Genomic DNA, 12,162 nt, shown 5'->3' with positions numbered 1-12,162 from the left:
ATACTTAGAACTTATACTGCTAATGAGATTTTAATGCAACATTTTCGTTTACTTAAAAAGATACTCTTTATTTGAAGTACATTCTGTGAGATTAAAAATGACTTAGCATTAGGTTTCTTTGATAGCTACACGATTATATCAAGACGCTACTAATATGTGACACAATTTACATTGTTGCTTTTGCAGTGTATCTGTTTTATATCTGCACAGTTTTTATGAATTATTCTGGAAAGTAAAACGTGTTTTAGTAGTAACTTTCGTGGTATAGCTACAATGAGACAGCCTTTTTTTGTAGCACAACAATACGTTACATTATAGTACTTTCTTGATCATGGTAAGGTACATAATAACTACGTTATCTACACGCAAAGCATTTCACTTTCGTTTATGATGAGGTAAGTACATTGATTTCAGCAGAACTTTGCTTACAGAGGACGATAACTACAACACTTCCACAGAGATTATGTTACAAGAAGACGCATAATTTAATGCTACAGTACACGTATTTGAGTGATTAATCAGGTACTTAAAACATTTATTTTTAAAGATTTTTTGAATTACAAAGTTACAAAAGATTTCCGTGATACATTTCATTCCATTGCTGTAATCTGTAACACCTTAGGGTATAATTACATTAATCCTCAGGGGGTACCATTTACTTTGTGTACCATGTGTTTGGCAAGCACAAGGAGCCCTGGCTAATATGGTATTTGCTTATACAACTTTACACATCGGTACCATATTTCTCTAACACATAAATTACACAGATATCTGATCATTTAACTGAGAGACAAACGTTTATTTTACTTCATCAGGGACAGATGTTTACGTAATTACACAGTTGAATAACTTCACACTTAGGAAACTGTATTTTGTCTGTAATTTGTGAACTGTTCATATTTTTTTGGAACGATTGTGATACTATGAGAGCTTTGAATGTTGCATTTGCTATGGGGTCATAATTTTTAAAGTACGTTTGAGGTAGATGACATTATTGAAATGAGCAGAGAAATTTTTTTTAGGTTTTGAAATTATTGCAGAAAGCTACGACGTTTTTGAGATTTGGCTGAGGTGTTATGGTGTTATTATTACGACGACGATGTGTATTATGCTTTTGAGGTATGTTTATGATCAATGAGATGATGCTATATGAGGAATCTGATTATGCTATGTAGTTATTATGATGAAATATTGAAGACGTGTTGATGAATATGAATATGTACATGTGTAATGAGGTAAGGAATAATGAGTAGTGGTTAGGGACTCTGGCTTGAGAAAAAGGTTGTTGGAAACCAAGAATCATACTTTAAGAGTTATGAGATGTGTGTAGATGCGTGAATGTACCACAATGCCGACGAAAATTTTTTGGACACTGTTATATTTACAGGATTTTGTTTCTAGACATTTGTAATGCAAATTTTCGATCTGTGAAATCTTTATATGAGAGTGTCACTGTAGCGGAAATTGCTGTCGTAAATATTTCGGAAAGAAAGGTAAGTGACCTTGACGTCATGAGTTTTGGGCGCCCAGCTGAGAGATAGTCGTCTGACAAAAGAAAGCCATTAGGTGGAGAGAAAAAAAGAGGCCATTTTCCTCGCTATTGACATTTCTTTGTCGAACGCATCGCAAATACGACACGCTCAAACTTGAAAACATATGATTACACTGTGCAGCTGTTAATTTATGATATTTACTAAAATGCCCTAATGAAATGATGGGAAACATTTTACATCTGTTGTCTTTCTAGTTGAGAGATTCCTCATTTTGTTTAATATATAGTTTCTAGCTGCACTGCAGCACTGGTTAAAAGAAAATTTTATAGATGTACTAATATAAATATTTTATGCCTACAGATCCAGTAAATAATAACTTCATGTTTTACTTAAAAAAAAAGGAGCACAAAAAGACATTTCCCCTTCACAGGACTTGCATACATAATTTTCTTTTCAACTACTTGGTAATATTTCTCGCAGAATAAGTTGTGGTGCACCACTTTAATTACATAGACATTAAGATGTGAATATACATTTCCCGTATCTGCATTGTTGTCTTTAGTGTACTAATTTTTCTGCTTGAGCTTAGTCATGTTTAGATATAAGTTATTGCATTTGCTGCTGCTGTTTGCCAGGCATAGTGCTACTCAATTTCACTTTGCATTACTTTGTTACGCCAGTTTTACTACTGATTTATTTTTCTTGTTTGCTGCACATTGCCTTATATTAGTTGTAATATTTCAATTGCTTTGGTAATTTATATTTATTGTTGCTTGCTTTGCCAACTTGCATTTTTTGTCAATGCTATTTGCATTAATTGTTTTGATCTGCTGCATTGCCTTGTCCCTTAGTTTAGCATCCGAGCTCAGTAGATTTAAGTTAGCTTAAGATGGGGTAGGCTATATAAGAGAACGAGTTGTGATGAATTGGAAGAAATGCATTGAGAAACTATAAGAAAATGATTTGGCCAAAAAAGTATTTTGAAAGAGGATATGAACAAAAAAGTAGGGTTTAGGGACAGCAGGGTTAGGTAGGATTTACTTGGAAATAAATGATGAGGTAAGATAATGGAAAATAAATAATGAGGTAAGAAATATGTGAACATATAAATAACATATAAATACAGAAAGCATGCTTGGATGGGATTTTTTTTGGTGGAAACAAATGTTGAAATAAGACGAAAGATCTATGGAATGAAGTTTTGGGTTGGACTGCAGTACCAAATGTTACCCTGAAAACGAACCCTGTCTTTCCTTTTGTATTATTCCGCTATGTGTTTATGTATCCTTGTGTATTTGTCTTTTTCCTGTCTTTATGTGTTTAGCTAATAAGATTTATGTTGTAGGATTTTTCAAATACTATGTTATTTTCTTTGTGAAGATGTTTAGACATTATTTATTCTGCTCTGTTTTAATGCTCATGTGTGAAATTAATGTTGCGAAAACTATTCTCATTATTTTATATATTCACTTATGTCATAATTCCTGTAACACTGATGTATCTGTTTATTTCTATTCTTTTGTAAAGCCTGTACTACTACAAATTTATCTGTATTTATATGTTCTTTAATAATGTATTTTGTACCTTTGTTATTGTATTCTCATGTTATAAAATTGTAATTGACACCAGTTCATCAAATTTATGGTCATAGTATATGCAAAATATGAGAGAAGTAGAGACTGTTAGAGTTTAGACGTGTGTTAATAATTCTGCAAGGGACTGATTAGCAGCATTGCTGGTTCTAAGGACAATTCCAAAAACTTTGTGAGTGCACAAGTGGTAGTTTATGGACTTGCTATATTGTCTGCAAGACTTCTAAGGACAATTCTATAAACTTTGTGAGTGCACAAGTGGTTGTTTATGGACTTGCTATATTGTCCGCAAGACTCTTCGATGGTGATTGTGCACCTGCACAGTCGCAGCAAATGGCTGCTGGCCATCTCTGCAAGGACTACAGTGGGTCTGCACCTTTGATGACTCATCAATACCATTATTTCTACAAGGACAGCAGAGGTTCTGCACCTCTGGTGGCCCACCAATACCCTAATCTCTACCAGGACTACAGTGGGTCTGCTCTGTGATGACCTACCTACCATAATTCTCCAAATCTTCGACTGACTCTGCTGTGGGTTTGCTCTGTTGTGGACCAATACCTGTCTGCATTTCAAGAGTCAGCACTGTCTTTCTGTTGGAAGGACAACACTACTTCTTCAAGACTGCTTGGAAATCCACTACTTCCATGTGCATTTTCTTTTACTGCTCAGACTTTGAGAAAAACACTGCTATTTTACTGTGATGAACGATCAGGACTGTCTTTATGGACTGTGAGGAAATTTTAGCTTTTGACCAACATTGTATCAATAAGTGTGTGCATTGTTATTGTAATTGTGAAAAAATTTCAACAAATATGTATTGGCCAGTGCCCAAAACAATTTGTAAAATTTTTTGTGGGGAGCATGGGGGCTATGTAAGTAGGCTATTTAGGTTTTCTTATTGGTAACGCCACATAGCGCTCTGTATGAAAATCACTGGCTGTGTTGTGTGCAGTCTGTGGCTAGTTTGCATTGTTGTCTACCACTGTAGTGTTGGGCAGCTGGATGTTAACAGCACGTAGCGTTGCTCAGTTGGAGGCGAGCCGCCAGTAGTGGTGGATGTGGGGAAGTGAGATGGCGGATTTTTGAGAATGGATTATCTGGAGGTGTGTCCATCAGAAACAGTACATTTGTAAGAATGGATGTCATGAACTGCTATATATATTATGACTATTAAGGTAAATACATTGTTTGTTCTCTATTAAAATCTTTCATTTGCTAACTATGCCTATCAGTAGTTAGTGCCTTCAGTAGTTAGAATCGTTTATTTAGCTGGCAGTAGTGGCGCTCGCTGTATTGCAGTAGTTCGAGTAACGAAGATTTTTGTGAGGTAAGTGATTTGTGACAGGCATAGGTTAATGTTATTCAGGGCCATTCTTTTGTAGGGATTATTGAAAGTCAAATTGCGTTGCGCTAAAAATATTGTGTGTCAGTTTAAGCACAGTCATGTATAATTTTTCTAAGGGGACGTTTCATACATAATCTAGAAGTTTCCAGTCGAGCTCTTTATTATTCACTAGGTTCAAGCTCAGTGTTACTGAGACAGCCCAGAATGGGATACGGGGACGAAACCAGGGTCAGAGGTCGGAACCAATGTTCAGTTCTGTGACAGTCACAATTATTACTGTATTTTTCTCCCTCCCCCCTTTCCTCCCAACCACCCAAAGAATTTATCGTCAGTCCAACTACAAATTTGCCAATGATGTGTATAACATCAATAACTTTCTCTTAAAATGTGTTCATATAATTATAATAAATTACTGCATTACCACAAAATAAATAAAATATATTAATGTAATAATAATAATAATAATAATAACAATAATAACAATACGAGACCGAATAAGAAAGTCTTGGTGCCTGTTTTTTGTTAGCGGAAATAAGGACTATACAGGTAGTTACAAGTATACGTAAAATTCTACATATCATCCACTATTTTTTCACATATTTCCCGCAACGGTTCAGACATTTGTCACATTGCAGAACTACATTTGAGATGCCCCTGTGATAGAATTCGTCCGGCTTACTGTCGAACGACCTCTGGAGTGCTGTCTTTACCTCATCGGTGCAATTTAATCGCTGTCCTGCCAGGAACTTCTTCAGCGGATCGAAAACGTGGAGGGAGGTCCAGACTTTCCCAGTGAAATGACCAGAGCTTGACATGTGGCCTTGCGTTGTCACGGAGATAGCAACGTTGTCCACATCGTGAATCCCTCGGCTACTCTTCCTGTTGGCAGTCCGCTCACGTGACAAAGTGGAAGAGTAACTGCCGGGTTTGGTCGTTGCACATAGTGCCATCAAATGATGTCAGTCAGCAACGAACGCGGCCTCCACGAACGCTCACATACATCCATATCTTCATGGCCTTTTGCGAACTCACAAATACACTACCTCGTATTTCTTAAAGAGACACACGAGGGCGAGGCGGAATTTCCCTGTGGATTTCGATGGGCGATCGCCCGTTGCTCCATAGAAAACCAATCAAACTTCCTTCCTCGTACGCCGCGGACGAGCGGAGCCCGACTGCCGTCTTCCGCAACTGACGGCAACGTCGTGCAGTGGCGCTACTGGCAGATGAGGTCGGACTGGTCCAAGAAGGGTCCACGGATTATGCCTCATTATAATTCTACTGCAGTTACATGTTGTACAAAAAATTAATATTTGTTCTTAACCCATGTTATTTAATAGTGTATATTAATTTTATACCATCCAGACACTATAGTCAATAATTTGTCTTTTCCCATTCCTTGTGATGCGTCACCTCTCTAGTCCTAGAGAAGGAATCAATAGTCCTTTTTTGTAAGATATTCAATATACAGGGTGTTTCAAAGTGAACATACCGATTTTAAGGCGTTGTAACATTTTTACGTTCAACTTGCAATTGTAAATAATACACCAAATGAAAGAGCAACTCAAACTGTTATGTTTCTATACCTGATAGCAATGGGAAGAGTATGTAATGACAAAGACTGACTGAAAAACGTGTTGAACGAGAGCGAGTCTTTCACGCTTAGCCCCAAGAAATATCCCCGCAGAAAGTTTATGGGTCTTTCTTTTTCGGTGAATCAACTGTAACTCATATTTCTTATCTTGATGTGCTAAAGGTACTGTCCTTGCCTCAATGGGAAGAAGCTGGACAACACATATTTATTTGGGGGCAAGATGGTGCGCCGCCTCACTGCTGTAACTCAGTACGCGACTGGTTAAACGATATTGTATCTGACCGGTGGATTGGGCCCAAGGGAACGATTGAAACAGCATTTTATGCTTAACCATGTTCGCATACGATCTAACGTGATCATATGTATGTGCCTCCGATACCTGCTGATCTATCCGACTTTAGAAACTGTGTTATTGCGACAATTACTCCTGACACATTGATCAAGGTTTCGGAACAACTTGCCTATCGACTCGGTTTGTGATCGGTTTTCACACTGAATAATTGTAAGAAAAATTGTTTGTGTTTCTATTTCATTTGGTGTATTACTTATAATGGTAAGGTGAATATAACATGTGCTACAAATTCCAAAAATCCGTATCTTCATTTTGAAACACCCCTATTATGCCTACAATCTTGCATACTTCGTCTTCTCTTGGAGCTCTAGGCTTTATTCTGAAGAACTTAAAAAATATTTACGAGTCAAAATATGACCATCTTTGGCCACTACTTCCTCGTATCTTTTGGAGAACATACGAATCCCGTGGCAGAAGAACCGGGCCCTTTGACTACGTCCATGAATGGATCTCATGTTTCACTTTTTGCGTATGACGGAAAGTGCTGGTCAGCCAGGCAGTGTGCCACTCATGGGGATACGTGGTAGAGGGAGCAATACCTACTGGATGCGGCGGGTGGGGTGGTACTTCCCGTTTCAACGTTCCCAAGTGCGCTGAAGAGCCAAAGACACTGGTACACCTGCCTAATATCGCATAGGGCCCCAGCGAGCGCGCAGAACTGCCGCAACACTAGTGGCATGGACTCAACTAGTGTCTGAAGTAGTGCTGGAGGGAGTTAATACCATGAATCCTGGGGAGCTGTCCATTAATCCGTAAGACTACGAGAGGGTGTAGACAAGGCACTCCAGACATGCTCAATAACGTTCATGCCTGCGAAGTTTGGCGGCCAGTGGAAGTGTTGAAACTCAGGAAAGTGTTCCTGGAGCCACTTTATAGCAATTCTGGACGTGTGGGGTGTCGCATTATTCTGTTGGAATTGCCTAAGTCCATCGGAATGCACAGTGGACATGAATGGATGCAGGTGATCAGAAAGGATGCTCATATACGTGTCACCTGTCAGAATCATACCTAGACGTATCAGGGGTCCCATATCACTCCAACTGCACACGCATCACACCATTACAGAGCTTGCTTACATGCAGGGTCCTTGGATTCATGAGGTTGTCTCCATACCCGCACACGTCTATCCGCTCGATACAACTTGAAACGAGACTCATCCGACCAGGCAACATGTTTCCAGTCATCAACAGTTCAATGTCTGTGTTGACGGGCTCAGGAGAGGCGTAAAAGTTTGTGTCGTGCAGTCGTCAAGGGTACACTATTGGGCCTTTTGGTGCGAAAGCCCATATCGATGATATTTCCTTGAATAGTTCGCACGCTTACTCTTGTTGATGGCCCGGCATTGATATATGCTTCAGTTTGCGGAAGGGTTGCACCTCTGTCACGTTGAACAACTGTCTTCAGCCATCGTTGGTCCAGTTCCTGCAGGGTCTTTTTGCGGCCGCAGCGATGTCGGAGATTTGATGTCTACCGTATTTCTGATGTTGACGGTACACTTGTCAAAAAATCGTACGCGAAAATCCCCACTTCATTGCTACCTCGGAGATGCTGTGTCCCGTCGCTCGTGCACCGACTATGCCACCACCTTCAAACTCACTTCAACCATAACGACTTTTTAGACCTAATAGTTTCATTTTGTACCGGCAAACATTTTCGCTATACCCGCAGTTTTCGACATAGTGAAGAAAACCCTAAAAATGTGACTTTTGAACCTCATCTTCCCACTCCCATGCTCATACCCCAAAGTTCGAAGTCAAGAAAGCCCAAAAGTGTGACTATTAAACCCCGCCTTCCCACTCCCATCCTCATACCCCAACGTTCGGTACGTTTAGTACGTTATTCATTATACTCCCCCCACCCCACTAGCAATTTACAAAAATTTGCAGCTAATCGATTTTCTCCCACAGTCGACATTTTCTTGTCTTCATCGGCTAGGCTACAACGAAATCTGGCGTCTTACTTCATACAAGACAGGAAATACGAGTCAGACCTCCTCCATGCAGAGGATTAGAACAACAGAGAAATTATATTGAACAGCAACGACTAATAAAAATCTCACTAGACATAAGCTAAATAAAATTTTATCAATTATTTGCCTTAGACGCAACAGCGGCCTCGTTCCGTTCCACAAACGTAGTTTTTAGATGATGTAAGTCGGCCGGCCTTCAGTCGTATGCAATAGAGGCTAGCACTGGTCAAAAGAATGGTTCAAATGGCTCTGAGCACTATGGGACTTAACTTCTGAGGTCATCAGTTCCCTAGAACTTAGAACTACTTAAACCCAACTAACTTAAGGACATCACAGACATTCATGCCCGAGGCAGGATTCGAACCTGCGACCATAGCGGTCGAGCGGTTCCAGACTGTAGCGCCTAGAACCGCTCGGCCACTCCGGCCGGCTAGCACTGGTTACACCAACCCTCTCCGATAAATGTTGTGTCTGAGAACGCGTTACAGCAAACAACTCTTCACTCCTAGCTGCGCTGTGTTCGCTGTATCTGTGAAGGAAAACACCATCCGCTACTCCGGCTGCCATTATATCCCACGGAAGAAATTATAGCCAATGTAGAAGCAGGAATTCGCAGTGTAGATACTGTAACAGCTGAAGAAATCCGTATAGAAACAGTGAGAATATTAGCCAATGCAAAACCGCCGAAAAGTAATATAACTGTGGGTGAGAGAAGAGCTTTAAAACTCCTGAATGACGACGATAGTATTTTGGTTCTCCCAGCTGACAAAGGAAGCGCAACGGTGGTTATGGATGTGGCCGACTATCAGGGAAAAATTACGGATCTACTGGATCCGCAAGCATATAGGAAGCTGAATAAGGACCCCACTAACAACGTTCTCAGAACTGTGTCGCGGTTAATAAAAAAGTCCTCCATTGAAGAGAGTGTACAGAAAGGTCTCTGCAATTCGGTTGCGCTACCACCGAGGCTTTATGGATTGCCCAAAATTCATAAAGAAAATGTTCCGTTAAGACCGATACTAAGTGCCATTGGTTCGCCCACCTACTCGTTAGCCAAGTTTTTGACTACGCTGTTAAAACCACATGTGGGCCGTTCGGACTCTTATATAAAGAATTCGACACATTTCATCAGCAGATTGAATGGCATAGTGGTCCAGCCGGAGGACATATTGGTCAGCTTCGATGTGGTATCGCTGTTTACCATGGTTCCACTTAATGATGTATTGGAACAGCTGGATCGAATTTTTCCTGCCGATATTTTAGAGCTGTTTAAGTGTTGTTTGACGACCACATACTTCAAGTGGAATGAACAGTTTTATGAGCAAACGGATGGCGTGGCTATGGGAAGCCCCCTAAGTCCCGTAATTGCAAACTTCTTTATGGAGAAATTCGAAGAACAGGCCTTAGGTACTGCCAGCAAGAAACCAAATGTATGGTTCCGATACGTGGATGACACGTTTGTGTTGTGGAGACATGGTAGGGAGGAACTAAGCCGGTTCCACGAACATCTGAACAGTGTAAACTCAAGAATTCAGTTTACAATGGAGGAGGAGGTAGACGGCAAACTACATTTCCTCGATGTGCTTGTGTTTAGAAACGAAAATGGTAGTTTGGGCCACTCAGTGTACCGCAAACCCACGCACACGGACCGTTATTTGCACCGGGATTCGAACCACCACCCACAACAGAAGCGGGGTGCTATCAAGACGTTAGCGGACAGGGCTAGAAATATTTGTGAACCTGAGTTGCTCGACGCTGAGATGGAACATCTCCACAATGCACTAACGAAGAACGGATATTCGTCCGCCGAAATAAAACGTGCGTTGAGGCAGCCACGCAGAAATCATACTGACGTACAGGCTACTGCAAAATCTAAGGTTTTCCTGCCGTTTGTTAAAAATGTAACGGAAAGAATAGGGAGGATCTTGACGAAGCGGAATATTACCGTAATTTACAAGCCCTCCAGGAAGATACAGGAATACCTTAGGCCTGCCAAGGACGCTCGCAAACCATTGGAAAAATCTGGAGTGTATAGGATCCCATGCAGCTGTGGTGATGTTTATGTGGGTACCACTAAAAGAACTGTTTCTAAACGTTTGGAAGAGCACAAGGGAAATTGTAGAAGAGGAGAAACAGAACGATCAGCTGTTGCGGAGCATGCTTTCCAGCCAGGGAACCACAATATTCGTTTCGAGGAGACGCAAGTACTAGCGGCTACGAGCGGATATTACGAAAGGCTCTACAGGGAGGCGATCGAAATCGCTAAACACCCAAATAATTTCAACAGAAAGGAGGAGGGCGTCAAATTAAACGGTATATGGATGCCGGTGTTAAAGAAGATGTGTACCACTCGTCCACTACTGGGTGATGGCAACGGCGATCGACGGCGACGGACAGCGGCCAATTGCACTGACGTTTTCAAAACACGTGACGTCACGCCGCGGCGCGGGGGCGCGCGGACACGGAATTTAGCGGCAGTCAGTAGCGAGCCAGTGTGTGTGTTGGACCTTCCATCAAGCTACGGACCCCCTTGAAGATGTCTCCCGCAGTCGGAGACGAAACGTTGGGAATCACCACAGCATTCATCAACCGACCACGGCATAACAGCCCGGATAATTATAATGGACATGATATTTCCGGCCGTGAAAGTTTACATTTTAGTATCAGACGCCTCTACGGGGAGGATATGTCAAGAGAAGTGAGACGCCTGGAAGGACTCCAGAAGAAGAGAGTGCAGCTTTTGTGTTCCCTCACATTCCTGTCTCGTTGCAGAGCCGTCGGCGTTATACCGAAGTTTCTGAAGATAAAGCGACTGTTCTATTCGGGAAAGGCACAACGCATTTTCAAACGGACTGAGGAGGCCTTACTACGAGAGCGCATTCAGCAGACCCGACGGGACTTGGCAAGCACAAACTGTAAGTTAATGTCTCTCCATATTACGATCAGTAATAAACTGTGCAGCGGTGACTGGGATAAAATTGATAGACTACTGCATGATACCATGGGGAAGCGTATGTTGACGACGTCTAGTAGACAGAAGAAGAAGTTTGATAATTTGCTACCTAATCAGACTGTTCGGCATTTAGACGTTTCCCGGACCGTTATCAATTTGTCCAAACGTTCGTTATCTGACGATGAGACATCTGTGCTTGCCAAGGGAGGAAATTTTGCTGTTAGTCCGCGTTTTGTACCGACGGAAGAAATTATAGCCAATGTAGAAGCAGGAATTCGCAGTGCAGATACTGTAACAGCTGAAGAAATCCGTATAGAAACAGTGAGAATATTAGCCAATGCAAAACCGCCGAAAAGTAATATAACTGTGGGTGAGAGAAGAGCTTTAAAACTCCTGAATGACGACGATAGTATTTTGGTTCTCCCAGCTGACAAAGGAAGCGCAACGGTGGTTATGGATGTGGCCGACTATCAGGGAAAAATTACGGATCTACTGGATCCGCAAGCATATAGGAAGCTGAATAAGGACCCCACTAACAACGTTCTCAGAACTGTGTCGCGGTTAATAAAAAAGTCCTCCATTGAAGAGAGTGTACAGAAAGGTCTCTGCAATTCGGTTGCGCTACCACCGAGGCTTTATGGATTGCCCAAAATTCATAAAGAAAATGTTCCGTTAAGACCGATACTAAGTGCCATTGGTTCGCCCACCTACTCGTTAGCCAAGTTTTTGACTACGCTGTTAAAACCACATGTGGGCCGTTCGGACTCTTATATAAAGAATTCGACACATTTCATCAGCAGATTGAATGGCATAGTGGTCCAGCCGGAGGACATATTGGTCAGCTTCGATGTGGTATCGCTG

This window comes from Schistocerca cancellata, chromosome 5 (assembly GCF_023864275.1).
Source record: "Schistocerca cancellata isolate TAMUIC-IGC-003103 chromosome 5, iqSchCanc2.1, whole genome shotgun sequence".
Taxonomy (NCBI): Eukaryota; Metazoa; Arthropoda; class Insecta; order Orthoptera; family Acrididae; genus Schistocerca; species Schistocerca cancellata.
Note: the sequence above shows the minus strand (reverse complement) of the source record.